Source organism: Sus scrofa, chromosome 12 (assembly GCF_054392235.1).
Source record: "Sus scrofa isolate SSC_HxYL_T2T_F1_AM1 chromosome 12, Sscrofa_HxYL_maternal_Yorkshire_Landrace_v2.0, whole genome shotgun sequence".
Lineage (NCBI taxonomy): Eukaryota > Metazoa > Chordata > Mammalia > Artiodactyla > Suidae > Sus > Sus scrofa.
The window spans coordinates 7,416,401-7,443,036 of NC_139394.1; the positions used below are offsets into that span (position 1 = coordinate 7,416,401).

Sequence of the window (26,636 nt, forward strand, 5' to 3'; positions counted from 1 at the left end):
AGTGTTTAAAATAGAGCTGCAGATGGGGGAGGGGGGAAGAAAGGGAGGGGAGGGCCCAGGCCCCTTCCGGGGTCTCTGGGGTTACTGGGCTTTATCTTCAGTATCTTGTTGCGGGGGTCGTGGTTTTTTTCTTTTGGTTTCCTGGCCGATCTCTGGACTGCACCAAGAGAAGAAAGTTAGTTCAGGAGTTCAAGCCCTTGTCTTAACCCCATTTGCAAAAACTTAGCTGACCCCCCCCACACACACACACACCCCCGCCGAGGAATCCAAGAGGGCCCCTTCCTCCTCGTCATCCTTCAGCCCCCCTCCTCTCTGCAGGGGTCTTGTTTGTGTTGTTTGTGGCATCCCAGCCCCGGCCTGCTGTGAGCCCAAAATAGGAGGGAAGGGGGGGCCCGCTGGCAGGGGCGCGGCGAGGCCCCGGATGCCTTTGGATTCGGGTTGGCCGCCAACAAAGGGGTCGGGACAGCGCGCGGGCTGGAAGCGCACAGGCCGGCGGGGGAGGGGCCCGGCCGTGGGGGGGGGGTGGGGCCGCACAAAGGTTCCGATTTCAGAAACCTGCCTCCCTCGGGCCTCCAAACAGCTGACAGCCGTGGAAAGCGGATGAAATGGGATTAGAACATCCTTTTCCAAAGAGCGCACGGACCGCAGAGCGTGACCGTGTGGTCCCTGTCCCGCTGGCTTGGGGGCTAATTCCGCCAGCCTGGAACCCTCTCTCGCCAGGGGCCTGGGGCCAGGGGGCGGGGGAGGGGCGCAGGCGACTCGCTGGCGTCTCCAGGGAGACCGGCCTGGAGCCAGAGAGGGCCTGCGCTGGGGGGAGTGGGTTCCTCCAAAGGTCAGCTGGTCCAGCTCCAGGCCCCCTGCCCAACCACAGGATTATGGGGATTTTTCTTCTGGGAAAACTAGCCTTGCTGTTTTGAACGCCGCCCTCGATTAACTCGAACATCTCCTGCGTACCTAAAATGTCTCGTGCCACCCGGAAGCCACATCCAGGACTGAGTGGGGCTGGGGGTTGGGGCGGAAGCATAGAGGAGGAGCCTGGGAGCCAGGATGGTGGGATGGCCCTGGCTTGCATCCCCTGCTCCCCAGCATGACCTTGAGCAGGAGAAGGGACACCCGCTGCCTCTGTGTTTCCATCTATAAAATGGGATCATATTTCTCCCCATAGGGATAGTAGAAGAACACATAGCCCAGACCGGTATAGACGAGGCATCTGGGAGTTCCCATTGTGGCTCAGTGGGTTGAGAACCTGACTAGTATCTGTGAGGATGGAGGTTCGATCCCTGGCCTTGCTCAGTAGGTTAAAGATCCAGTGTTGCCCTGAGCTGCGGGGTATTGCAGACGTGGCTCAGATCTGGCATTGCTGTGGCTGTGGTGTAGGCTGGCAGCTACAGCTCTGAGTCAGCCCCTAGCCCGGGAACTTCCATATGCCGCAGGTGTGGCCTTTAAAAAAAAAAGAAGAAGAAGGATCTGGTGTGTTCCTGCTGTTATGACTATTATTAATTATTATTACTACTTAGCTGGCTGTCCTTTGGGCCCCAGCTCTGGCCTGCACCCTGACACCCCCACTCCAGGAGTCCAGCTGGAGGGATGGGACAGACCTTCAGACCCCCACCCTGGGCTTGTCGTTTGCAGCAGAACCCCCTTCCCTGGCCTTTGCCCTTGTCCCCACCCCAACAGGGCCACGGGGTCCGGGAGAGGGTGGCAGGACGCCGCGGGGGCCAGCTTGCAGCCACACGTGCTCTTGGGTCACGGCTACTATATGCTTGTGTTTATCTTCCCTGCTGGAAGAGGCTGCAGCAGGGGTGAGAGGAATTGATGTTTATTTTGATAATGAGTTCTCAATGCGTTTGCAAACTAATAAAATCAACTCATTAGGCTGCATGTTTAATTCACAACTGTACTGTGGGGAGACTTCCCTGGTGGCTGATGGGTAATATTGGCTCCCTCCTGAGATGGGGGGAAGTGTCTGCGGTATTTAAACTCTCCGTGACCGGCAGCACGTGGTCCTGCTTCTCCCCTCCCCCACGCAGGGTCGGCAATCCTGAGAGGGACAGTGGGGCCCTTGTCCTGCTGGTCCTGCCCCAGAGACACCTTCAGCTGCAACCAGGACCCTGGGGCATCTCTCTTCAAGTGGGTTTCAGCCAGGGGGCGGTGGAAGCAGGGGAGAGGCTGGGCGGGTCTGCCCCCTTCAGAACTGGCAAGGATGTGGTACCCCTGGGAGCGGTGTAGACAGATGGACTCCACTGCGAAGTGGGCACGGGGACCCCATTTCTGAGCCTTGACCTCGCAAAGACCATTGCCGGGTGGGTTCTTTCTGGTCTTCCCCTTGGGGGAAGCAGCAGGACAGCCCAGTGAGGAACTATGTCGGGATTTATGGGGTTACAGATGGGGAAACTGAGGCTCAGAGAGCTTTGCAGCTCACAGGTGCTGTCGCAAGGGTCTGGCACATGACGGAGCCAGATCGCAAGCCTAAGCCTTGGTAATTCCATGCTCCACCTGCTGACCCCATGAGCAGCAGCCCCTGAAGGCCTGGCATTGGGTCTCGAAGCCATTTGTCCCCAGGGGGCCTAGTGTCCAGCAGGGAGGGGCTTCTGGACCCCGCCCCTTCTGTCTGGAGCTGGAGCTGGTCCAGGCGTCTCTGCGGGGGCCCCTGCTGGTCAGAGTGCGCCTGACTAAACCAGAGAGAGGATGCTGGCTTCATCGCCGTCCTCTGGAAAGTGTTGGGTACCAGGGTGGGCCGGCCTTCCAAGGGGGATGGTCCTGCCCAGAGGAAGGTTCAGGGGAAGCAGGGGGTCATGGCCTGGCCTCTGTCACAGCCCCAGTGCCAGGAAAGGGAGGGATGGAGCCCAGAAGCCGAACCCCGATGCAGGGTCTTTGCCCCTTAGTGGTGTCCGGGGGCAGAGAGAGAGAGGATTCAAATCCCCCTCCTTGGGCCCTGACTCGAGGGGAGGGGGCTGGGGGAGAGCCAGGAGCTCATCTCCAGTCCCACTCATCTGCCTCAGGGCTCTGACCTCGGCCACGCCAGAGGTGCCCTGAGCCCTGGGCGCACTCACGGCATAATCGCAGCAGGACCGTGGCATTTGTTGGGCACTTGGACTTGGATTTCTAGTAAAATGTAGTTTCCCTCTGTGCAGAAGGTAGGGAATTGAGACGGGGAACTGATGTCTCATCCTTTGGACAGTTTTACCCCGTTCCTGACAGATCCTGTGTTCATCCTGAGATGCATCTGTGCCTGTCCATCCAGCTCCCATCCCCCCTCCACCTCCAACACAGACACGCACGTGCACACGCACGCACCCTCTCAGTCCTTCCTGCACCCGCACAACACCCCGACACGTGTGTCGTTATACATACAAACACATCACATGCACATGCAGACACACCAGTTGCACGCTTCCATGCATTTGTGTGTGAACACACACCTATGTACGCTCTCCCCGCTCCCTCCCAGCCTCACCGCTGCTCAGGGGAAATGAGCGGCTCTCCTGGCCGACAGCGTCCTAATTGCAGAGAAGCAGCCCCATGAGTCAGAGACCCAGAGAGTGACCCAGATACTGAAATCACACTGTCCCTGGGATTTGCCACCACTTAGGACGCGTGATGGGACAAAATTCAGGCCGGGAGCAGAATAACTAATTGATTCCCCACCCCACCCCACCCCCGCCCCTGCATTGTCTAGGAGGGGCAGGCAGTTTCTGGACCTGGAATAGGGGACAGGGTGCAATTCTGAAGTGTTCTGCGCTCCTGGCTGGGTCTCCCCTTCTCTCCAGAGGACACGGATCCCTTTGAAGAGCTGGTGAAACCTATGGTTTCCTCTCCCTGAGCAAACAGCGTTTGGGGTATAATTTCAGGGGGGTTCAGCACCATGTCTGGGGGGCCCTGGGGAATAGTGGCTCCAAAGAATCCTAAGCATCTGATGCCTCAAGAGATCAGCGTCCCCCCCGCCCGCCCCGATTTGGAAAATGTAGACAGGTGTCTCCTCATATCTTCTCAGGACTGAGATGCAGGCACCCCCTTTCTCCTGGTGCCCGTGACAGTTGTTTCCAGTGCCGCTGCCTGGCCTCGCCCTGTGCCTCCTGTCACACCAGTCCCAGCCCTGCTTCAGGCCCTGGGAGTGGTTCTCACCTCCTAACTGCTGCCCATTGATGCTGGATAGGGGAGGGGCACATGCCCAGCCAGCAGAGACTATATCTCCTTGGTGGGGGGGGGCAGGGAAATCTTTGTTTCCAGGAGCATCCCTGCCGTCTTCCCCCTGGTGTGCCCATCAGGGATTTGGAGAGCCTCTGGCACGTAGATAAGATCTGTCACCTCCCTCTAGGTTTATCCCTGATTTCTCCCATCTTGAAAAATTAACCTTTTGAGCCTCTGTCTGCTTCCACTCCATTTCTTTGCAATTTTTGCAGCAAAATGCCTTGGGAAGGTTGTTCATGCTTCCTGCCTCCAGTTCCTCCTCCCGTTCATTCTGAGTCCCCCGCTGCTCTTATGGGGGCTTCTTGCTCCTTGCGCTGGGTCCAGGACTCACCCTCTGTTTGGAGCTGCCCTCGCTGGCTCCTCCTCCCGGTCCAGCCCCCTGATTGGCCCCGCCCACTGCTGGCTCCTCCTCCCGGTCCAGCCCCCTGCTTGGCCCCGCCCCCACTGGCTCTTGCTCCGGTCCAGCCCCGGAAGGCAGGGCGTCTTGGGACTCAGGTGCTCATCCCCCATCCCTTTCCCATGTGTCCTCAACACCTTGGTGATCTCATCTGGTCTCCGTGCACGCCGTGGCCCAGACCTGTCTCTCAAACTCCAGACTTCTCTATCGGGCTCTGCATTCACTTGCCTAAAACCCAAACTAACACACCCAAGGCCAAACTCCCCATCTCCCCAACACGCTCTCCTCTGGCAGCCCCACCGAGGGCAGTTTCACCGTGCAGTTGCTACAGCCAAAACCCTCAGGCCATCCTTAACTTCACTCTTTGTCTTACGCCCACATCTCGTCTGATAGAATAATGACATTAATGTCTTTTATTAATATCAGAAGAATCCAGCTGCTTCTCTCCATCTCCTCTGCAGCCTTGCGCATCCCAGCCACCCTCCTCTTTCCCTGGGCTGCTGTAGGAGCCTCTTAAGACTAGACAGTAGCTCCCGTGAACCTTTCCAAATACAAGTGACCCATTTCTTCTGGGTTGTGCTTAGTGCAATTGCTTCTGAAGAGTAGAGCCTGGAGAGAGGAATTTGAAAAGTTGACTTTTCGGTGGAGAAACCTGACACCGCCTACCTGGGCCCAGTGACCATGGTTGTCACCAGCAGTGATGAGTCACGTCGAGGCCGTGTTCCCTTGATGGGATGTGACGAGCTGAGCACAGCGCTTCACCTGGGAGGTCTCCCTCCCCCTGACCCGTAACCACAGCCTAACCAGGAGGGAAACATCAGGCAGGCCCCCACGGAGGGCCGTTCTACAAAATGCCTGACCCGTACTCCTTAAAACTGTCCAGGCTACCAGAAACAAATGTCCAGGAGTTCCCGCCGTGGCACAGTTGCATTAAGAACCTAACTGCAGGAGTTCCCGTCGTGGCGCAGTGGTTAACGAATCCGACTAGGAACCATGAGGTTGCGGGTTCGATCTCTGCCCTTGCTCAGTGGGTTAACGATCCGGCGTTGCCCTGAGCTGTGGTGTAGGTTGCAGACGCGGCTCGGATCCCGAGTTGCTGTGGCTCTGGTGTAGGCCGGTGGCTACAGCTCCGATTCAACCCCTAGCCTGGGAACCTCCATATGCCTCGGGAGCGGCCCAAGAAGTAGCAACAACAACAACAACAACAACAACAACAACAACAAAAAAGACAAAAAAAAAACAAAAAAAAACAAAAAAAACAAAAAAAAAAAACAAAAAAAAGAACCTAACTGCAGCAGCTTGGGTTGCCGCAGAGGCGCGGGTTTGATCCCTGGCCAGTGGGTTAAAGGATCTGGCGTTGCCGCATCTGTGGCATAGGTCACATCTGTGGCTCGGATTCAGTCCCTGGCCTGGCAACTTCCATGTGCCGCAGATATGGCCGTGAAAAAAAAGGAAGAAAGAAAGAAACGAGGAATGTCCAAAACTGACACAGCCCGAGGAGGCTTGATGACCGAATCCTGGACAGGATCCTAGAGCGAACAAGGGACATGGGGGGAAAACTAGTGAAACCTCCCGGTCCAGCCCCCTGCTTGCACTGTGGAGTGTAGTTCGTGGTGATGCACCAGACTGGTTTCTTCCTTAGTTGTGACAAATATCCCACCTTAGGATGTAACTTGGTAACACTAGGAGAAACTGGGTGATTGGGGTAAAGGGAAATTCTTTCTTCTGTTTTTGCAATTTTCTGTACTCTAAAGCTCTTCTAATGTAAAATATTATTTAAAAACATATGTAAGCCCAAGCCTCTATCCTTTGCTCAAAAGCCAGCAGTGTAAAAACCCCAGAGTAAATGCCATTGTCCTTACCGTGTCTTCTGGGGCCACACGATGGGACCCTCTGTTACTTCTTGGAGCCCTCCTGCTTCTGCCTTCAGCTGTAGCCAGGTGGCCGCTGTTCGGCTCCCGACGTGCGCCATGCAGTCCCCTGGAGAGCTTTGCGCCAGCTGGTCCAGCTGCCCTGAGCACTCCTTCCCCAGAAAGCTCCTTGGTTCTGTCCTAAGTGTCTGCCCAGGTGTCACCTCCTCAGTGGGTCTATCCCGACTGTAACCAGCGCCAGCACCTGCTGTCCGTACCCTCAGACCCGTCACCTGCTGGACATCTTTCTCCTTTCACGTGATGTCACGAGTCACTTTCTGACACACCAGATCATTTACCTACTTACTGCACTTATCACTTTCTGTTGTCCTCCTGGCCAGAGTGTCATCTCCCCAAGGGCGGGGATCTTTGTCCCAGTGTTCATGGGTGGATCAAATGCCTGGTATGCCGTAGGCATGGACGCATACATATCTTGGAATGAATGAATGAATGAATGAATGGGCGCCTCTGCCTGCGTTTAGGTCAGGTAACAGTTAAGACAGTTCGCAGTTGGACCAGCCACTGAGAGCAGGCACCTCGTCTGTGCTCACTCCCCAGCACTGCCTCCTGGCTTGGGCTTGGTCATGTCAAGACTGTCCTAGCAGGAAGAAGAGTGCTTCTCCTCCATCTCGGAGATTTAGAGGATTCTGCCAAGCACTCTTGATCCCTCGTTGTCCACACCTCTTATGTGGCACTTGAATCGGTAGTTGCATCCTTAGGGACACATCTTACCTCCCTCAGAATGTGGGCCAAGAGGCCACTCTCGGGAAGGGTGTTGAATGAATCAGGGAAGAAGGGGCCGTCCTCTCTCACCATCTAGCCCCAGGCTGTGGCTTGGGGCCTTGAATATTGGAGACCCTCCCAGACGTTGGCTGTTGGGCCACTGCAGTACTTCCCATCATGGCAGCCACATCTGTTGGACGTGACCTTGGGAACCTTCCCTGTGGCACCGTCTTCCCCTAACTCCTTCCTGGACTCTCAGCCAGGGCGCTTCCAGGGTAAAAATACCAGCTTCCATAACTAAGAGAGCTTATTGCCTGTGTCTTTGATTTTTCCCTTCTCTCCATTCTCCAGACTGCAAATCTGGATTCCCCATGGCTTTAGTTAGTTAGTGGCTTTCCAAAAGGAAACGAGCTCGGGAGTGAGCCAAACCTGGGTTGGGAACCTCATTTGACCATTTACTAGCCAGGACATCTTGCTCAATTTACCATACCTCACTGAGCCTTGTCTGCAAGACGGAAATAGACACGCCTGCCTCCACTGTGTGTTGTAAGACTTAGGGATGAGGTGCGGAAAAAGCAGAGGGCCTGGAACAGGGCAGGCGTCGAGGAAGTGGAGGCTGAAATATTCATCAGCCCCGTGGAAGCCCCTCCCAGCTGTCTGGCCCCTGCCCCAGTCAGAAGAGGGGCTCAGCCCCCCCCACCACATCCCACGTCCACAGAGGGCTGCCTCCGCTGGCTTCCTGGACCCCTGCTGCTGCCTCCGAAATCCCCAGCCTTTCATCACAAGTTCATTCACGGGAGTCCAGGCATGAAGCAAAATAATAAGAAGAAACAAGCGTGATGTGCCCCACCCCCCAGAGCCCCACAAATAAATAGGATGTTGGTAAAGGCAAACCAACACAGCCCCATCTCTGCTAATTAGCTCTCATCAGCACTTCCACAGGTCCCCTCGTTTTGTTTGTTTGGTGTGCGTGGATGGTTTTTTTTCCCCTCAAAACACAAGAAGAACAAAAGAAAACTCCACCATTTTCTCTGGTCTCGTTGTGTCGGCAGGGAAGTGGGGTGTCAGCTTTCTCAGACTTGGTTGATCCCAGGAGGCTGAGTCTGCACGTGAACAGACTGCACATCTGTAAGTCACTCAACAAACATTTGGAGCCTCTATCGTGCACCAGGCACACCCCAAGGGACCTGACATAGACGGAAATGTGACCTGTCCGCACAGGCTCAGAGTTAGTGAGGAGCCAGGACACCCACGCAGAACTCCCTGGTGCTTGGAGGTGTGCGGGGTATCACTGGAACTTAGAGGAGTGACAGAACGGAAGCGCATCCAGGACCAGGTAGTGAGGACGCCTTCCTGGGGGAGGTGAGGCTGGGCTGATCCAGGGAAGGAGAGCAGCGAACTCTGGAACAGGAGTGGTGGTCGCTCAGCTCTGCTGCCACCTCCATCCTTTAGCGGATGGCCCCACCTGCCTTCCTGGAGGGAAGAGAACCCCCTGGACTTGTCGCAAACCTTCCGCTCCTGTGTTTCCTCTTCCGCTCCCATTTCCTGTGGTCAAGGCCAGGCCCTCCACCTGAGCCTGGATCCCGCCCCGCTTACCTGCTCGGGTGCCCCCGTCCTGTCTCCATCCTTTCTCGCCCTGTCTCTCTTGGATCTTTCCTGTTGGTGCACACCTGCTGGGTCCCTCACATCGTCTCAGTTCCTCTTAGCGGCAGGGGCCCCTTCGTGCCAAGCCTTCTTGCTAGGACCACCTCCATTTGCCCACATCCCTCACCGCCTTCTCACCAGCACCGCGTCCCCACCCACCCCTGGAGCTTCCCGGTCAAGGTTGCCTGTGATCTCCTGTCGACAAATCCAGTGCACGCTTTTCCGCAACCCTGCCCTCTTGTCCATCGCTGACCTTGCCCAAAGGTGACCTCTCTCTTCTTGGTTTCGGGAAGACTACCGTTTCCTGGGGTCCCCCTGCCCCTCTGATGTTCCTTCCCAGGCTCATTTTGGGGCCTCCTCTCCCTGCAGCGGTTCCCCTCAATATGGGGGCTTGTCGGGGTTCCACACCCCCACCCCACCCCCGTGGTTTCAGTTGCCATCACCATGCCAGCAGCATCCTCACCCACAGTTCCTGCCGAGATGTCTGTGACGAGCCCCAGATCACGCGGACGTCTCTCTTTGGATGTCCTCTGTTCGTGTCCTTGGCACCACCCTAAACTGAGCCCTCAGTGGGCTTCTATACCCATGTACCTGCAGTTTCCGAGAGAGACCCACCTGTTGCCCAGTGGTGCGGGCTGGTGCTGGCCCCTCCCTCTGAGTAGCTCAAATCCTGTCCATCCTCTTAGTCTTTTGCAATAGTCCCCCCCACCACCACCTTCTGTCCCAGGACACCTTGGAAAGAGGCGACCATGGGAATCCCAAAGCCACTGCGCGTTCCTTCAAGGTCACCGCCCCTAGGCTCTCAGGATGCTATGTGCTGGGTGTCAGAGGCCAGTGACTCCCGCCGGGCAGGCTGGGGGTGTCGCAAGCACCAGTCTCTTTCCCGTGTCCCGCGCGTGCTTTGTCCTGCTCCAGGAGGCTGTGAAGGATGCGGCCAAGGTGGGGCGGGCCAGGCTCCGACAGGGCGTTCATCTCTGGGTTGACTTTTCCACTTTTCTGGGAACACGGGCCGTCAGCCACACAGGCGGGCCCGCTGGATGGGCTGAATGGGGCTCTGTTCCTGAGCAACAGTCAAGGGCAGCTCAAGAGAGTGTGTGTGTGTGTGTGTGTGTGTGTGTGTGTGTGTGTGTGTGCACATTATTTCCATGGACCCCCACCTGGAAACCACTCCTGGCCTCACCCTGGAAATAAACACTCCCCTGGCCAGGAAGGCTGACGTGCTGGCGCCCGTGACCAAGAGCTGGCCAGGGCGGGTACTCCCTCTGGGTGGCATCTTAGGGCCCACTTGGCTCTGGGTTCTGAGACAGCCGTTGTCCTCCTGCCAAGTGACGCTGCTGGTAGATTCTGGGCCTCTCCCTGCTGTCCCGTCCTCCTCTCTTGGTCACCTCTTCCCCAGGGCTCCAGTGGACAGGGGGCTCAGTGTGATTTCTGGCTTCTGTTCCTCTAGGAAGTGGCCCAGGTAGGGGACGTTGTCAGAAGATCCCAAGTGTGCCAGGGCCTGTGTCAGTGAGAGCTGGAGAGATTAGATTGGAATCCTGGCTCTGCCACTCACAAGCTGTGTGACCTCTGGAAACTTCCCTAACCTCTCTGAGCCTTGGTTTTCTCTTTTTTAAAGTGGGACTCATAATACTTCTCTACTAGAATAGTTTCAGAGAGTAGAGATGGTGATGGGAGTTCCCTGGTGGCCTAGCAGTTAAGGATCTGGGGTTGTCATTGCTGTGGCGTGGATTCGTTTCCTGGCCTGGGCACTTGAGCATGCTAGTGGCACAACCAAAGAAAGAAAAAGAGTAGAGAGAGTGAAGTGCTGGCTGAAGTGGACTTGGCACAGAACTAGAAACACCGGTGGCCGCTGCCCCGTTTATAGACTCAGAGCTGGCAGAGTGGGGGTGAGGCCAAGCTCCCAGGCATCACCGCCCTTCCCGGGGTATCGGCTGTCTTGGGCCCCAGCGGTGGCTGCTTGTCGGAGAAGAAAGGAGTCATCAGCCATCCCTTCGGGGTGCTAAGCATCCTCTTGAGGAAGCGCGAGCCCTCCCTCCAGACAGGACTCCTTCTCCAGCACAGCGTGGCCCAGCCTCTGCCTGGACACCCCCTCGGACAGGAAGCTTCTCCTTGGCAAGGCAGGCCCCTGGGTCCTGGCAGCAGGGGTCCCCTCTTCCACGGGGCACAGGCTCTCCTCTTCTCTAAAGGGCAGGGCCTGGACTCTTTTTCTCTGCACCCACCTGTGCCAGCGTGGAGTGGTCTCAGCAGGGGGTGACTTGCCCCCCAAGGACATGTGACAAGTGTCCACAGATATTTTTGGATGTCACAACTTGGGAGGGCGAGGGTTCTCTGGCATCTAGTGGGTGGAAGCCAGGGATGTGGCCGTTAACCCTCTGAGAACACAGGACAGACCCCCATCATAAAGAATGATCCTGGGAGTTCCCTGGTGGTGCGGTGGGTTAAGGATCCAATGTTGTCACTGCAGCAGCTTGAGTCGTTGCTGTGGCGTGGGTTCAATCCCTGGCCCAGGGACTTCCACGTGGTGTAGACATGGCCAGAGATAGAATGACCCTTGGTAGAGACAGCCCCCCACCCCATGATAGAGAAACTCTGCCTTGGGAGTTGTGGCTCAGCGGGTTAAAAACCCAACACAGTGTCTCTTAGGACACAGGTGCCATCCCTGGCCTTGCTCAGTGGGTTAAGGATCTGGCCTTGCTCTAAGCCGTGGTGTAGGTCACAGATGCAGCTCAGATCCAGCGCTGTTGTGGCCGTGGCGTAGGCCGGCAGCTGCAGCTTCGATCCGACCCCGAGCCTGGGAACTTTTATATGCCTCAGGCGTGGCCATAAGAAGAAACGAAAAAAACAAAAACCTCTGCCTTAAATGAAGAGCCGAGCGCAGACCTGTGCCCAGTACCGCTTGTGTGGGTTTCCTGGGGTTCCAGAGACTGAAAGGAGGGGAAAAGTCATTCAAGTTCATTTCGGCTTGGCATCCAGAAGGAGTATCTTCCAAAGGAACCTCAGAAAAAGGTCTCCGATTTGTTTTCCCCTTCCTCCTATGTATTCCCTTAGCAGCATCTGCTAGGCGACAGGCACCTCGAGAAGGGCCGGAGAGTCAGAGATGCTGGTTCAGAGACTAGAAACAGGAGGCCCTATTACAGGGCTGTGCTTGAAGCTGGGGCTCCTGGAGGGAAGTGGTTCTGCCTTTCGGGTGCCCGGGCCTTCCAGCCCTGGCTGCCTTAACAGCGTGGCCAGAGCATGGGGCCTGGGCTCCTGCTCAGCCTCCAGGACTCACAGAGGGCTTGGCAGGTGGGGAGGCTTTAAACGGCAAGCTCAGTGCTGTCTGCCCTGTGACCTCTGGGTGAGCCACTCCAGCCTCTGGGCCTCCATTTCCCAAATCTGCCTGTGTTAGTCCTGCTTCTCCAGAGAAACAAAACCAGGAGACCCCATATAAATGGATAGAAAGAGGTTTCTCTGAGGAATTGGCTCATGGTATTATGGAAGCTGAGACGTTCCATAATTTGCCATCCATAAGCTGCAGACCCAGGGAAGCCGGTGGTTAGTTTCGTCCAAACCTGGAGGTCTTAGAAGTTTCCGTTGCGGTTCAGCAGTAATGAGCCTGGCTGGTATCTATGAAGACATGGGTTCGATTCCTGGCCTCGTTCAGTGGGTCAGGGATCTGGCGTTGCCATGAGCTGTGGTGTAGATCGAAGACGCGGCTCGGATCCCTTGTTGCTGTGGCTGTGGTGTAGGCCAGTGGGCTACAGCTCTGATTCCACCCGTAGCCTGGGAACTTCCATATGCTGCAAATGTGGCTCTAAAAAGACAAAACAAAAAAGCCAAAAAAAAAAAAAAAAAAGAAGAAGAAAAAGAAAACCCCGAAGGCCTGAGAGCCAGGAGCCTGAAGTCCAAGGGCAGGAGAAATGGATGTCTCAGCTCAACAGGGCAAATCATCCTTCCCTTACCTTTTTGTTCACCGGGGGCCTCAGTGGCTGATGTCCATCCATGTGGGCGAGGGCCGACTGCCTTACTATTTGGTGACAGTTCAAGTGCTGATGGCTCCTGGAGGCACCTTTGCAGACACACTGAGAACTAACATTGGTTGTACGGGCTCTCTGGGCATCCCCGAGCCTGGTCTACCTTACATGTAAACCTGACCTTCCCACTGCCCGACCCCACATCCACCTGTGAGAGTGTCCTGTGACTGCCCCAACAGAGCCCAACAGACTGGGCCTCAGACTGGGCAGCCGAGAGCAGTGCAGGAGGCCAGGAGGCCAAGATCAAGGCATTGGCCCCGCTGCCTCCTTCCGGAAACCCCAAGGAGGACCTCGCCTCCCCCAAAGTCCTTGGTGTTCCTCTGGCTCGTAGACGCATCACTGACCCCTGCCTCTGTGGCCACGTGGCCATCTTCCCTGCATCTCCGTGTCTCTCGCCACCTTCTCTGTGTGTGCCTCGGTGTCCAATGTCCCTCTTAGATGCGCCATCCTTGGATGAAGGCCTGCCCTGGTCCAGCACGACCTCATCCTATCTTGATTACAGATGCAGCAGAGCTGTTTCCATGTAAGGCTGGATTCTGAGGCTCTAGATGGGCAAAATTGGGGGGGCACTATTGAACCCAGGAACCCCCCTTACGGGGTTGGTGTGGTTAAACTCAGCCCATTACCCAAGGTCAGGGATCGAAGGCCTGGAGACCCCTCTCTGGTGGGTTGCTTGGCAAAGGATCCTGCCTCTTGGGCTCGGGCTTCTGTCCCCTGGTGGACCAGCCCTGCTTGAGGCAGAGACTAGAAGGCACAGGAGTGATCAGCCCTGGATTAGAGGGTTGGAGCTGCTCTGAGGACAGGCGAAGGATGCCCAGGTTGGCAGGGGGGTGGGGTGGGACTGGCAGATGAGGTGGGGGGAGGGGAGCTGCGTGTTTTCAGAACAGTACGTGCCTCTTGATGGCCTGTGGTTTGCATGGGGACTTGGTGCCAGATCGAGTTGTGTGCATTGATTGGACGGCTACAAATCCATGTCACAGAGTAGGAGAGGAGCTGGCAGGAGCCGCCTGATGGCCTGTCCCCAAACTGTTCCAGGAGCCCTCGGAGTCACTCGGGGCGTTAGGGGGCCTGAGTAACCGGGGCGGGTGGGACTCTGCCCTGCAGAGGCCTCGAGCCGGATGGCCTGGACCCTGGAGCCCGGTGCCCTGCCTCCCCGTGCCCCTCCCTCCCCGGGACAGGCAGCCGCCGGGCCGTCTTTTGGGAAGGCCGCCCATTTTTAATGAACAAATTACTGTCCTTGTTAACAGCACGAACAGGGCTTTGAGGGATCAAGGGACCCGGGGCTTGGGAAACAGCCACTCATTTAGCGAAGAGGCTGCCTTCCAGATGTGGCCTCTGGCTCAGCAGACAGCTGCTGTCCTTGGACTCCTGGGGGGAACCCAGAGCTCCTGGTCGAGGTGGAGGAGGAGGTGGGGGTGTGGACGCCAGGAGCGGGGGTCGTGCTGCCCGAGGCCCAGGCCGAGTGGGACCAGCGTCCCTCCTTCCCCAGCACTAGGCGCGTTTCCAGAGGGACTCGGGGATCTCTGCATGCCAGGGCTGCCCATCTCACAGCCGCTGGTTGAGAAGACACGTGGCGAGGGCTGCTGTGAATTCAGCCTCCCTTGGCAATGGAGGCTTACCTTTATTCATCACAACGGCGGCCTCGCACTTCTGCCAACGTGTGTGAGACGTATCGATTCTGCCCGCAGACGGGGCGGGGCGCTCCGTCCCCACGGTGGGGACCACTGGCTTAGCTCTCTGGGTCCCAGGAGCAGGCCGCGTTGCTCAGGGACCATGGAGGGGCCTCCAATTTTGTCCTGCATCCTGGGAAGGCGAGGGTGGCCCTGGGTAGAGGGGCACATTCGAGCTCTGAGAGGAAAAAGAAATTGGATACCGTGTTTGGTGTTCGCCTCCCCCTCCCGCTCTGTCCTCCCCCCACCGCAGCTCCCTCTGTGCACATGTCTTAAGTGATGCTGGGGACACAACCCTGGGACAGGCCCAACGGGTCTGACACAACAATGAGAAAGACCCCCTTTTAGCCTTCCAGAAGCTCCTGGACTTCTGGAGAAGCAGAAAAAATGGGATGGTTCCTTCAAGGCGGGGGATCCATTTCTCACTCGCCCCTTAACCGGAAAAGTCTGGTTTTAGTGGTCTTATCTTTTGGGGCATCTATGTAAAATTTCATGTAAAGAAAGGTTCACTACAAAAAAAAAAAAAAAAAAACTGAAGCCGCTGAAGCTCAGTGCCCTTGCTTGCTGTATCCGTGTGACAGCAGACCGCAGGTGCTCCAGAACTTCCTCAGGGGCTGAGAGTCAGGGACAGGCCCCGGCCAGCCCCCAGCCAGCCCCCACGTGCTCTGTCCTCTCACCACCCGGGCCAGGCCCCTCCCACCTTCCTGGGTCTCGGGGGCTCCCATGGAGGCCTGGGGGCTGTCCATTGGAGTCCCTGATGGAGGCTGAGGCCATCGATCCATGTTTGCCCCGAGCTTCACATTTAACTTGCGGCTTCTTTTCTGGGAGGGTCATTTACTGACAATGACGGGCTTAAAGTGGGTCCGGCTCAGCAAGTGGTTTCTGTCAAGAGCGGAGCCCCAGGGACGAGAGCCGGGCGGGGGTGGGGAGCCGAGGAGGACAGGCACTGTCTGTGTTATGGATTTTATCGAGTCATCAACAAGGCTGGAGAGTAAACACTTACACCCGGCTGATGCCCGGGGCTGCCTCGGCCAGCCAGCTCACAGGGCACAGCCGCAGTCCAGCGTCCCGGGTCACCAGCCCAGCGGCAGGGCAGAGATGGTTCCTTCGAGGCCCGGGGGGGGCCAGAGGGGGTGGGTTCTAGAGCTGATCCCCGCTCCACCCTCCAACCCCAGCCAGCCGCCCTTGAGCCCCAGCAGGCTTTTCTCTCTGCACACGCTCAGATGACTCCCAAATAGTGATGGAGCAAGAGGTGTGCAGGTTGATGCTGATTAGTGTTGGGGCAGGGGGACCCCCCCCAGCACCCTCCCCTGGGGAGATGCATTGAGAAAGGCCTAGATTTAGGGGACCTGCGAGCACCTCTTCCCTCGGCCACCAACTGGCCATGTGACTCAGTCCAATGATTCAAGTCCTGAGCCTCTGTTTTCTCATGTGTGAAAACCAGAATATTTTGGCTGCAGGGATAGCCAAAAAACTATATAAAATAATAAGCACAAAGAGAACACTCCCATGAATATATAAGATTCCCAACAGAGTCTTGATAGACCTATAGAGATGGGTAGATCTGAATATATAAATATACATGGCCATGGATGAGATTTGCGGTCCAGGATGAACGGCGTGGCTGGTGATGTCTGTGGTTCCATGAATTCTGTGTCTTCACGGTACCAGCCAGTCCCACGCATGATCCCAGAAAGTCCTGCATGCAAATATTATGCTCTCCCGTTTGACAAAATCGAGAGTGCAGAGGTTCAAGGCTTTGCCTGCTGCAGTCAGCAACCGTTGGAACTGGCTGAGCTGAGACTGGATCGTGGGCCTCCTTTGTCCTGATCCAGAAATTTTATAGCATCAGGCTCTCGTCTCCCACCCCATCAGCTCTTCCTGCGTCAGCAGTGGGAGTGGCCAGGGGTGCTGGGTGGCCAGAAGTTGGGGGGAGTCTCCACCTGCAGCCCCCAGGGGGATGGAGGGAGCAGCAAGGGTTCAAAAGTCAGGAGACTGAGGGTTCAAGGAACAGGAAAGACAGGTGAGCTGGGAGGAGCCCGGCTGGTGGCAGGAGTGAGCACGGGTGCGATGCAGGTAAGCGGAGTCCAGGTGCACCAGGCGGGCTTCCAGGCCTGGACTAAATACCAAATGACGTTAGGAGACAGTCCCTGGGGTCCTGGCTGCCCACCAGGGTCCCAGGAAGGCAGTGGTCAGGGTCCGGGCTGGGAGTGGACGGAGGCGCGTGCCAGCCTCCGATGACAAGGTCCGCCCGTCTCGCTCCAACCAATTTATCTCCTTCCTTTGCTGAGCTGCTGCCAGGCTGTGGCAGGATGCCGCCACCAGGGGCCTGCCCCCGGGGGGCTGTGGAAGCTCAGGGCCAAAGGGACCACCAGATCAGAGTGTGTGTCAGGAGGGTCTGCGGAGGCTGGCACCAGCCACCCGGTGTCCCCTGCCCCTGTCCTTCACCATCTCCCCTGGGGTAGGGGCATCAGAATCAGTGTGGCCGCGTTGAATGCTGGGGACTGCTGGGAGGGGAGTGGGCTGTGGGCTGTGGACACTGCACTGCAGGAATCAGACCCATCTCAGACAAGCCGCAGCCCCCCTTCAAGGGCTGCGGGAGGGAGGCCAGAGAGAATGAATCAGAGCACAGATGATACAGTACAAACAGTGCACCAACATAGGGGTTTCTGTGCGGGCGACCTGCCAGCCCATTTTACAGCTAAGGCAACCGAGGCTTACGAGGTTGGGTGAAGTGACCTGTCCCAGGTCTCTGGGCCAGGTGAGGCGCTCCATTGGTTCACGCCATACTGTGCAACCTCTCCAGGTCTCCCAGGAGTCAGAGTGGGGCTAGGATCCAGCTGTGCTGAATCCGATCCCAATCGCTGATCAGTGTGCCAGGCTGCCACTCACAGAGGGCCCGTGGCCTCCACACCCACCATGGGCCCTCACTGCCGTCCCCGTGGTGCTCCTGATTGCACCGTGGTTCTCTTCCAGAGCCACCCAGGAGCCCCGTCTTGCAGGCCTCCCCGCGCCTCTGGCCAGGCTGCCAAACCTGGACGTCTCTGCCCAGAACGGGCCAAGCCTGTTAGGACAGGCAGGGCCGGTGGGGAGGCCTGCCTGAGACGTGAAGCTGGGAGGCCCTCCGAGTCAGTGGGCTTCCTGTATCCCCTCAAAGGCCAGCATCTCTGGTCTCCGCAGTATCACGTCTCAAGGGTTCCCTGGTCAGCCCGCCTGGACGGGGTTCATGGCACCCTCAGGCTGCTTGGCGGCTTGTCCTGAGCAGCAGGGACTCCAACAGGATGGGGCCTGTTCCTCCCCTGAGGCCCCCCGCCCCAGTTCCCTGGCCCCCTGCTGCCCTTCTGGCAGCCTCCGTGCATTCCAGGAGGATGGGCCCTGGCCAGGGCCTGGGGAGGGGTGGGGAGGGGTGGGTGCGGGCAGGCCTGCACTGACGCTGCCCCTTCCAAACTGCCTCTGTTCCCCCATCAGCAGCAACTCCCTGCACCCCAGCTTCCTGCCCGTCCCTGGGGCCGGGGTGAGCAGCTGGGACCATCTGGGGCTGGCCTGGGCCCTGGCCGCCTCCCCATGACTCCACACCTCATTAGCAAGCAGCTCGTGGCGCTGGCCATTCTGCTGAGCCTCTCGAGGCCGCCCTGGCCATGTCCTTGTGGCAGGCAGCGGCCAGTCACACGCAGAGCTGGGCGCCACACGTGCGGCTCCCGATATGTGTGTGTGTGTGGGGGGTGTGACTGGGCAGCCCAGGGGCCCCTGTCGAGCCCACCCCACACTCCTAGGAGCTTCGTGGGGGCTCTGATGCCATGCCTGGGTGTCCGCAAGAGAATCACACGGCAAATAGCAGTTAGCCCACTGCATCCCCCCCAGGCCCGCTGCACTGCCACCCTCTGCTGTGTCCTCTGTCACACAGCTGGGGCCTCTCCCCAAGCTGTTCCCACGACCCCCCCTCCCCCGCAACACCCTACCCGCTTCCTTTGGCCCCAGAGCCTGCTGCTGCCTGTGCGTTCACCTCACACAAACCTCCCCTTCACACAAACACATCCTCCCCGCGTTCCTGCACGACTTTCATTTTCACGCCCTTTCCCTCCCTCACGAGTTCATTCATTCTGTTCATGCTCCTTGAACACCTGCTGTACTGCAGGCTCTGTTCTTGGAGCAGAAGGTACAGTCGTAGGAGAAAAAAAAAAAGGGAAAGAAAGAAACAGGGAGACCTCCTTGTTCTGATGGCAGTGACCTGCTGGTTGGGGGGTCACCGACAGAAGAGACGAGTGGAGATTGTGTGGCTTGATGCTCATGAGTGGCTGTGGGGGAGGGGGATGAAAGGCGAATAGAGCAGGAAGGAGGAGGGGTGTGTGTGTGTGTGTGTGTGTGGCCTCGAGGTGTCTGACCTAGGGCAGCCTGACGACCTGTGACCCAGGCCCTCCACTGCCCCATCAGGAAGGCACACTGCAGCCCAAGGCAGGTTGGGAGTCTGGGCAGCTGTCTGGGGCCTGGCCTCCCCCTGGAGCCCACAGATCCGCATCAGGGCTGCCTCCTGCCTGCCTGGCATTTGGCCGCAGAGGCTGGCAAGGGTGGACGGCTGGGGCCCAGAAGCTGGGGAGGTTGGCCGTAACGAGGGTTTTGAGATGGAAATAATAGCCAGACCTGGATTGGAACCCCAGACTTACCCCTGACTCACTGTGAGTGATGGAGTCATTTCCTTAACCTCTAAGCCTCTGTCTTTCCTTCTGTTAAGTGGGTACGCATGCGGGCCCCCCCCTCCCACCCCCGTGAAGTCCCCGTGGAGACAGAGCAAAGTGTCTCCATGGTCTGTGCTCCAGGAAACAAGCACATTGAGACAGGACCTGGGTGGGTAAACGAGGCGACAGGGACAAATTAAGAAGAGCTCGGGCTCCAAACCCCCTCTGCAGGCCCCTTCACCCCACCCAGTCCCAGGCTGGAAACCAGGCCCCCTGCAGCAGTGTCATAAGCCTAACTAGCCCCGAGACTCTTGGAAGCCTTCTGCCTAATCCAGTTAACGCCTCCTGTGATCCGATTACTCCGTGTAAGAAACCCCAAATCTGATCAGAAGGCACAGGTTGGGGGGGGCCACTGCACTGCAGAAGAGGGGTTCAACTTTGGCTGCCATCTGCCCTTCCCTGCCGCCTCTGGCCCTTCCGAGCTGGGTGTCCTGCCTCTGGCAGGCCCAGCAGGTGCCAGGATACCGAGTCCTAGTGTCCCAGAAAGCAGATCCAGGCTACCTCTAGCCTCGATGTGGTTCCCCAGGGTGGCACCTGCCAGCTTCATAAGAAGGAAAAAAGTTGCACATGTGGCACAAGTGTGGGCAGGGGCCGGGACTGTTCAGAGTTGCCCGGCAACTTGAAGAACAGAGGTGTGCAAGCCACTCCAGAGCAGCTCAGAATCCAGACTGCTGTGGGACCCACGGAGCCCCACCTCTGCTCCAGATGACGCGGTCACCTGGCAGAGGTCGGGGATGGAGCCACCCACCTGTTGAAGGAAGACCTGGGGCAGGAGCCTGTCATGTCCCTGGGGGAAGGTAGCAGAGGGACATGTGTGAATGGGGCGGGGTGAGGGAGGGTGTGCAGATGCTGAGAACCTAAGGAACCCGCCAGGCCTCCCACCCGTAGAATGAGCAGGTTGACCAGCTGGCCCGGAGCCTTCTTCCCACATCACCTGTGACTCACGGATCTGCAGACACCCCCCAACCCCCTTCCCTTCCCACGTGCTCCAGACACAGCATTCCTGGGTGAGCAGTGGTTTCTAATGCCTGGAAATACCGAGAAAAGGCCATGCAGACAGGCCACGAATCTACAAGTCTTGATTCTGCACCTTCCGCAAAGCGCGTGTTATCATGCGGGGCACACAGCAGGCCCTCCGTGGATGCTCGTTGTGGCCCTCATTCTGGAGAGGGGACAGGCCAGAAGCCACCGAGGCGTGCCTGCCCATTCAGTCGTCCCTTTTGACCGGTGCCTCCCTGGGGAGCCACCCTCGGTGTGGTCTCCCCCCTCTCCCGCCGCCTTCTCCACCCTTCTTCCCGCCCAAGCTCGGCTTCCAGTGCAGCCTGGTTAGACTCCCCTGTACCAGGAACCTCATTTCTGTCCCCAAGCTAACCAGGCAGGGTGCTGGTGGAGACGGATAGCTGGAGGTGCTGCTGGGGGCATGGGAAGGGGGCACGGCAGGGGGTGGGGCATGGGGCAGGTGTCACATCCTCCCTGCGCTGTCCCCCTTAAAAAAAACCCCAAAAAGCCTCTGCCTCTTTCCCGCCAATGCTCCCTCTCTGGATGGGTTGCCACCCCATTTTGATCATTTTTATTTGGAGTCTCCTGGTAAAATCTGCTCTTAGACATTCTCATTGCACAGGCATCATCCTACAGGCAGGTACAGGGCAGCAGCGTGCGGCCAGCCTCCCCCGTGGTGGGGACAGCCTGGCCTTGATCATTCCGAGTGGTAGATGGTGCCAAGGTCACAGGCTGGTCTGTGGCCTGCGGGACACGGGACTTCTCTCTGGCTGCCGATTACCTTTCTCTCTTCGTGTTGAGGGGGTATTGAGTGCAACAGGTGGCAGTTCCCTGAATGCATCCTTATTGACGGATCAAGGCAGGCCTCTAGAATCATCATGAGGTTTTGAGGTCGCAAAGATCGACTCCATCCTCTCCCAGGTGAGAAACTGAGGCAGGGCACGTGGGTGGCACCTGCCAAGTGTCCCTGGAGAGGCTGAGTGTGCTGCTGGAGTCGAATGGCAGCTGCATTGCTCCTGGCCCCGCTTACGTTTTTTAGCACTTGGTACTTTTGACTGGTAAGGATTTCTAATAGCTGCTTGATGGCTGCCCTCTGGTACTGTCCCCAGGTCACAAATGAGCAGTGTCCGTTGCATGGAGAGCAGGAGGAGACCCGGATGTCCTGGCGTCCAGTGCACTTTTCTCGTGCTGTTGTCCAGTTCTTGCACCCCTGGTATCTCCAGGGGCACCGGGTCCCAGCTAAGATCCAGGACGCCCAGGGAGATGTCAGTTTCAGATAAACAGGGGCTCCTCTCTTGGCATGTCCTAAATCTGGCATGGGGATGCTGTGTCTCCTGCAGGTTTGAACGGTTGAAAGCCCCAGCTCTAACAGTCCGGTAGCTGACATTTAGCTGGGTGTCCTGTGAACCCAGAATGGGGCCCAGGAGGAGTATGCTGGGAAGCAGGGGAGCAGAGGCAGATCTGGGTGACCAGAAGGCCCATTGCCGTCTCCCCGGGCACAAAGCCCAACCATCACTCGTCACCTGCGGACTCCCCTGACCTCAGCAGACCCCTGCCCAGAGCAGTAAGGACCAGCTGCCGCCAGGCCAGGGATCACCTAGCAAGGCGAGCACCTGAGAGAGGGCAGATGTGGCCGGGCCTCTCTGGCTCCTGAGATTTAGAGATTTTAGATCCTTCTTTTCTCTGGGTTTGGACTCTGGAAAAGTCCGAGTCTAACAGAGCAGGGTCTGAAGGGGTAGTGAGAGCCCCCCTTCAGGGCTCTCTGCCACGAGGGTGATGTGGAGTCCTTGGCGTGTTTGTTGGCGGCCCCTCCGGCGTTGGGTAGCATCTGCAGCAAGGGAAGAGAATGCCTGTGGGAAAGGGATCACGGGCCAGGCCCGTTAACTCTCACGAGTTGCCGGAAGCCTCCGGCATCAGCTGGTGCCTGGATTACACTAACAGCCTCCTAACCGACCCCTCTGACCTGCTCTTTCCTCTCCGTCCCTCCCGAAGACAGCTGTCCGAGTCGTCTTGCTAAACACCCTCTATCATCCAACGCCTTCCCCTTCTCAAAAGACCCCACCGGCTCCCTGTTTCCTGTGGAGCCAAGACATCGATTGGCCCCCAGCTTTTAAGAATCTGTAATTGGCAGCATCCTATCTGCCCACTTGGCTTCCCCCAGGCCCTTGAAAGAGGCCACATTCCAGGGAGAATGGACATGTTTTGAGATGTTTTCGACTGACCAGACCACCGGGCAGCTGCCTGCTTTCTCTTTAAAGCTGTCCCCTTTATAGCCCCTTTTCCGTTCCCCTGATTACAGCAAGGACAAAGGCATAATTAGGTGTTAATGGCACTTAGCACCTCTGTGACACCTGCAAATTGCTGTGGCTCTGTGGGACTGCTCGGAATAAACCAGTTGCTCTTCCCTGCTGGCTGGGGTTGGGGCTCCTTGATGGCGCAGACACACCACCCTGACCCCTCGCCTGATCTTACACCCCCCCCCGGGGGGGGGTCCAGTCTCTGGTGACCAGACCGGAAGTAATCCTGCTTTAGGACCAGCCAGCACTGGCACAGGAACAGCTCTGTGAATAGGGCGAGGGTTTCATCTCCACCCAATGCTGTGTGGCAGGTGGCAGTGTCCCCACTTCGCAGATTAGAAAACTGAGGCTTGAGGAGCAAGCAACCTGCCCAGGACTCACACCACTGGTGAGTGGGAGCACTGGATGCAGAGCCCCCTCTGTCTGTTCCAGGACGGCGCTCTTGGCCCCCTCGCTCTTCCTTCTGGTTCTCTGGGCTCCCTTTTCAGCTGGGAAAATCTGAGCCATGCCTCGAGGCTCAGCTCTCCCTCGGGGCCTCCCTCACTCCGTTCTGTTTCTCTAAATACCTTGAGCACCTCTAGAAGAGATCAAAAGAGTCGCTGCTTTATCCTCCAGGGGTGTGTGTGTGTGTGTGTGTGTGTGTGTGTGTGTGTGAGAGAGAGAGAGAGAGAGCACTGGAGTGTGCTGATCTTAATCTCTCCAGCTGGAGTGTGAATTTCTGGTGGCCTGGAAATGCACCATGACACCGTAAAGCAGCCGGCTTTGAGAGGAGCATGTAGTCGGCACTAGGCCTATTGAGTGAGTGCTTGCAGTGCCTGCAGTTTTTCGTTCCTGCTTAAGGTGATGGTTGACTAACAGGCGAGCAGGTCCCCTTGCAGAAGTCGTGGTGGCATCAGCCGGCTCTGCATTTACTTCCTCGACGTCTGCTTCCTGCTGTGCTGCTCCCTAGCCACGGGGCTTCTCTGGACTGTTGAGTTCCCCGTCTGTAAAATGGGCCACCAGGAAGGTCCTGTCTCTGAGGCGTTATGTGCGTGCAGTGCCTTTAACAGATCCCAAGCTCCTGTGTTTGGGAGTCAGCTCTGGGATTGTGCTGCGCTGGCCCCCAGGAACCCTAAGGCGAACTGTGATGCTTCCTCACCCTCCTCTGATGTTAATTGCAAGTCATCCCAAGTCTGGGCGGGTCTAGAGCAGGATTTCTCAGCCTCGGCAACTCAGCACTTGGGTCCGGCTCCTTCTGTGTTATGGGGGCGGAGCGCTGTCCCATGCATTGTAGGATGTTCAGCGGTGTCCTCGGACTCTGGGTGAGATCTGCTGACCTGGATCGTCCTCCAGCTTGATCGTGCGTCTGACTCACCTGGCGGGCTTGCTAAACCACAGACTGGCAGCCCTGCCCCCAGAGCTGCCAATTTCTCGGGTCTGCGCTGGGGGCAGGGGAGCGGGTAGCACAGAATCTGTATTCCCTCCCCTTTTTTTTTTAGGTCTGCACCTGCAGCGTATGGAAGTTCCCAGGCTCGGGGTCGAATTGGAGCTGCAACTCACAGCAATGCCAGATCCTTAACCCACTGAGTGAGGCCAGGGGTCGAACCCGCATCCTCATGGATACTAGTTGGGTTCCTTACTGCTGAGCCGCAGCGGGAACTCCAAGAATCTGTGCTTCTCATGAGTTCTCAGGTGCTGCTGCCTCAGTTGTTCTGGGGAGCCCCATTTTGGGAACCACTGGACACGCATAATCGAAAATGGCCAGATTCTCAAAAAACATGAGGAGTGACTGATTGGAATTAAACGTTTTTGTGTGGGACATAACAGAGGTATGGGAATAAATTGTAGGAGAAAGCTTAAATGGGGCAGCCGTAAACCAGTGCATTGTTATCAAGCTTTTCCCATTGCAGTTGTGTAATAAAACTTCACGCAGAGACACATATGTGCCCACACATCTTAAGAGGGATGTCATTTTCTTTTTTCTTTTTTTTTTTTTTTTTGTCTTTTTGCTATTTCTTGGGCCACTCCCACGACATATGGAGGTTCCCAGGCTAGGGGTTGAATCGGAGCTGTAGCCACCAGCCTACGCCAGAGCCACAGCAACACAGGATCCGAGCCGCGTCTGCAACCTACACCACAGCTCACAGCAACGCCGGATCGTTAACCCACTGAGCAAGGGCAGGGACCGAACCCGTGACCTCATGGTTCCTAGTCAGATTCGTTAACCACTGCGCCACGACGGGAACTCCGGGATGTCATTTTCAATATGATGATTTTCCCCCCCAGATATTGTAAATGGTACAGTTATATTAGTAGGTACCGTGGATTCCAAACTTCTACTTTCAATCCAAAGAAGTTCTAAATAGGCAGACTTCGTACGTTTTCATGTCTGCGCTCCCTCTTTTGAAAATGAGTTTGTGTGGGAAAGCAACATTGATTTTTCACAGAGTATAATGACAGCTGGATTCCAAAGTGGCAGCAATAAAAAATTTTTAAAGGTTAAAAAAAAAATGGTCAGGCGGAGTTCCTGTTGTGGCTCAGCAGCAACACATCTGACCAGTATTCATGCGGGTTCGATCCCTGGCCTCACCAGTGGGTTAAGGATCCAGCGTCATCGTGAGCTGTGGTGTAGGTCACACAGGCGGCTGGGATCCTGTGTTGCTGTGGCTGTGGGGTAGGCCGGCAGCTGGAGCTCTGATTCGACCCCTAGCCTGGGAACCTCCATATGCCTCAGGTGCAGCCCTAAAAAAAGTAAAAAAAAAAAAAAAAAAGTCAGGTTTTATAGATGCGGAGGTTAGTGAACATGGCACTGAGAAGAGGCGACCGGAGAGGCATTTTTTGGAGAGGGGCCTCCCTGTGGACGTAGAGAATTTGGAGCAAACATGTAGATTTTACTGGAAAAAAAAAATAACAATAACAACAGACTGCAAAGCAGCATGGCGACTTTGCAGGGACAGTGGCTGCATGCTTAGGCAAGAAGCAGCGCATTTGGGGAGCTCTCTCTGAGCCAGCTTGAGAAGCCGGACGGAGGGTTTGATGGGCATAAAGAGGGCGGTTTGCCCAGAGGCCGAGGGTTGGAACGCTTAGACCCAGACAGAAAGGCTCATTTCCTGAAGGGCCAGAAGAGCCTGGAGAGACAGGGACACTCCGCTCTGAGTGGGAAAAGCAGCCCGTGGAGTCCTGTCTCATCTATGAATGAACCGGAGCCAGGACGCCATCAGCCACAGTGAGAGTAAAACGGAGATAACGTGCAGAGACAGTCACGAGGCTTCCCACGGCCACAGCGAAGCTGCTGGCAACTCTCAGCCCCTCGGCAGAGTGGTGATGCCAGGGTGACCCCTGGGAGAGAGGGACACCAAGGGGGGTGTCCTGGGGTGATGGCAGCTCAGAGTAATGTTACAGCTGCTGCCAGGCTGGCAGAAGCATCTTGTGCTCAGGTTCGGCCTTGGCCTGTCCATGGTCACGTGCAGGCAGCTCCGGGCTCGACCTCTGCCCTGTGGCTGGTGGGCTTGCATGAGGGTGGGCATTGACTGGCCAGGCGTAGGAAGCAGGCTGAGCGGAACTCACTTGGGGACGTAGCCCCGTGAGCCCAGACTCCAGAGCCTCAAGATGGAATTCTAGGGGTGTGGCATTTGAGTCAGGGTCTGTGTCCACGTGTACCTGGACAGGTGATCTTGGGAGGTCACTTGGTAGCTCTGTCCCCTGTGTGGCATTTACCAGGAAGTGCACCACGCCTTTCACATGGGACATTTTTATCCCGTTTTCACATCAGAACTATGGGACAGGTCCCCTTGGGGAGATGAAGAAACCGGAGGGTCAGGGTGGCAGCTCGAACGTGGCAGAGCAAGGATTCCATCCAGGGGTTCCCGTCGTGGCTCAGCGGAAATGAATCTGTCTAGCATCCATGAGGACGTAGGTTCCATCCCTGGCCTCGATCGGTGGGCTAAGGATCCGGCATTGCCGTGAGCTGTGGTGTAGGTCGCAGATGCGGCTCGGATCTGGTGTTGCTGTCGCTCGGGTGTAGGCCGGCGGGTGTAGGCCGGCAGCTGCAGCTCCAATTCGACTCCTAGCCTGGGATCC

At 57.1% G+C, this 26,636-nt stretch overlaps 1 protein-coding gene and 1 long non-coding RNA gene across 3 annotated transcripts in view; one reads left to right on the forward strand and one right to left on the reverse strand.

Annotated features, from left to right (window-relative positions):
* Positions 1-26,636, forward strand: part of SDK2 (sidekick cell adhesion molecule 2) — a 287,945-nt gene that overhangs the window by 27,081 nt on the left and 234,228 nt on the right. The window lies entirely within an intron of this gene.
* LOC146398017 (uncharacterized) lies at positions 1,299-12,713 on the reverse strand. Its single transcript, XR_014820827.1, has 2 exons — positions 5,874-12,713; positions 1,299-5,526 (listed from the first exon to the last, which is right to left on the reverse strand). It is a non-coding gene; the product is annotated as an uncharacterized LOC146398017 (long non-coding RNA).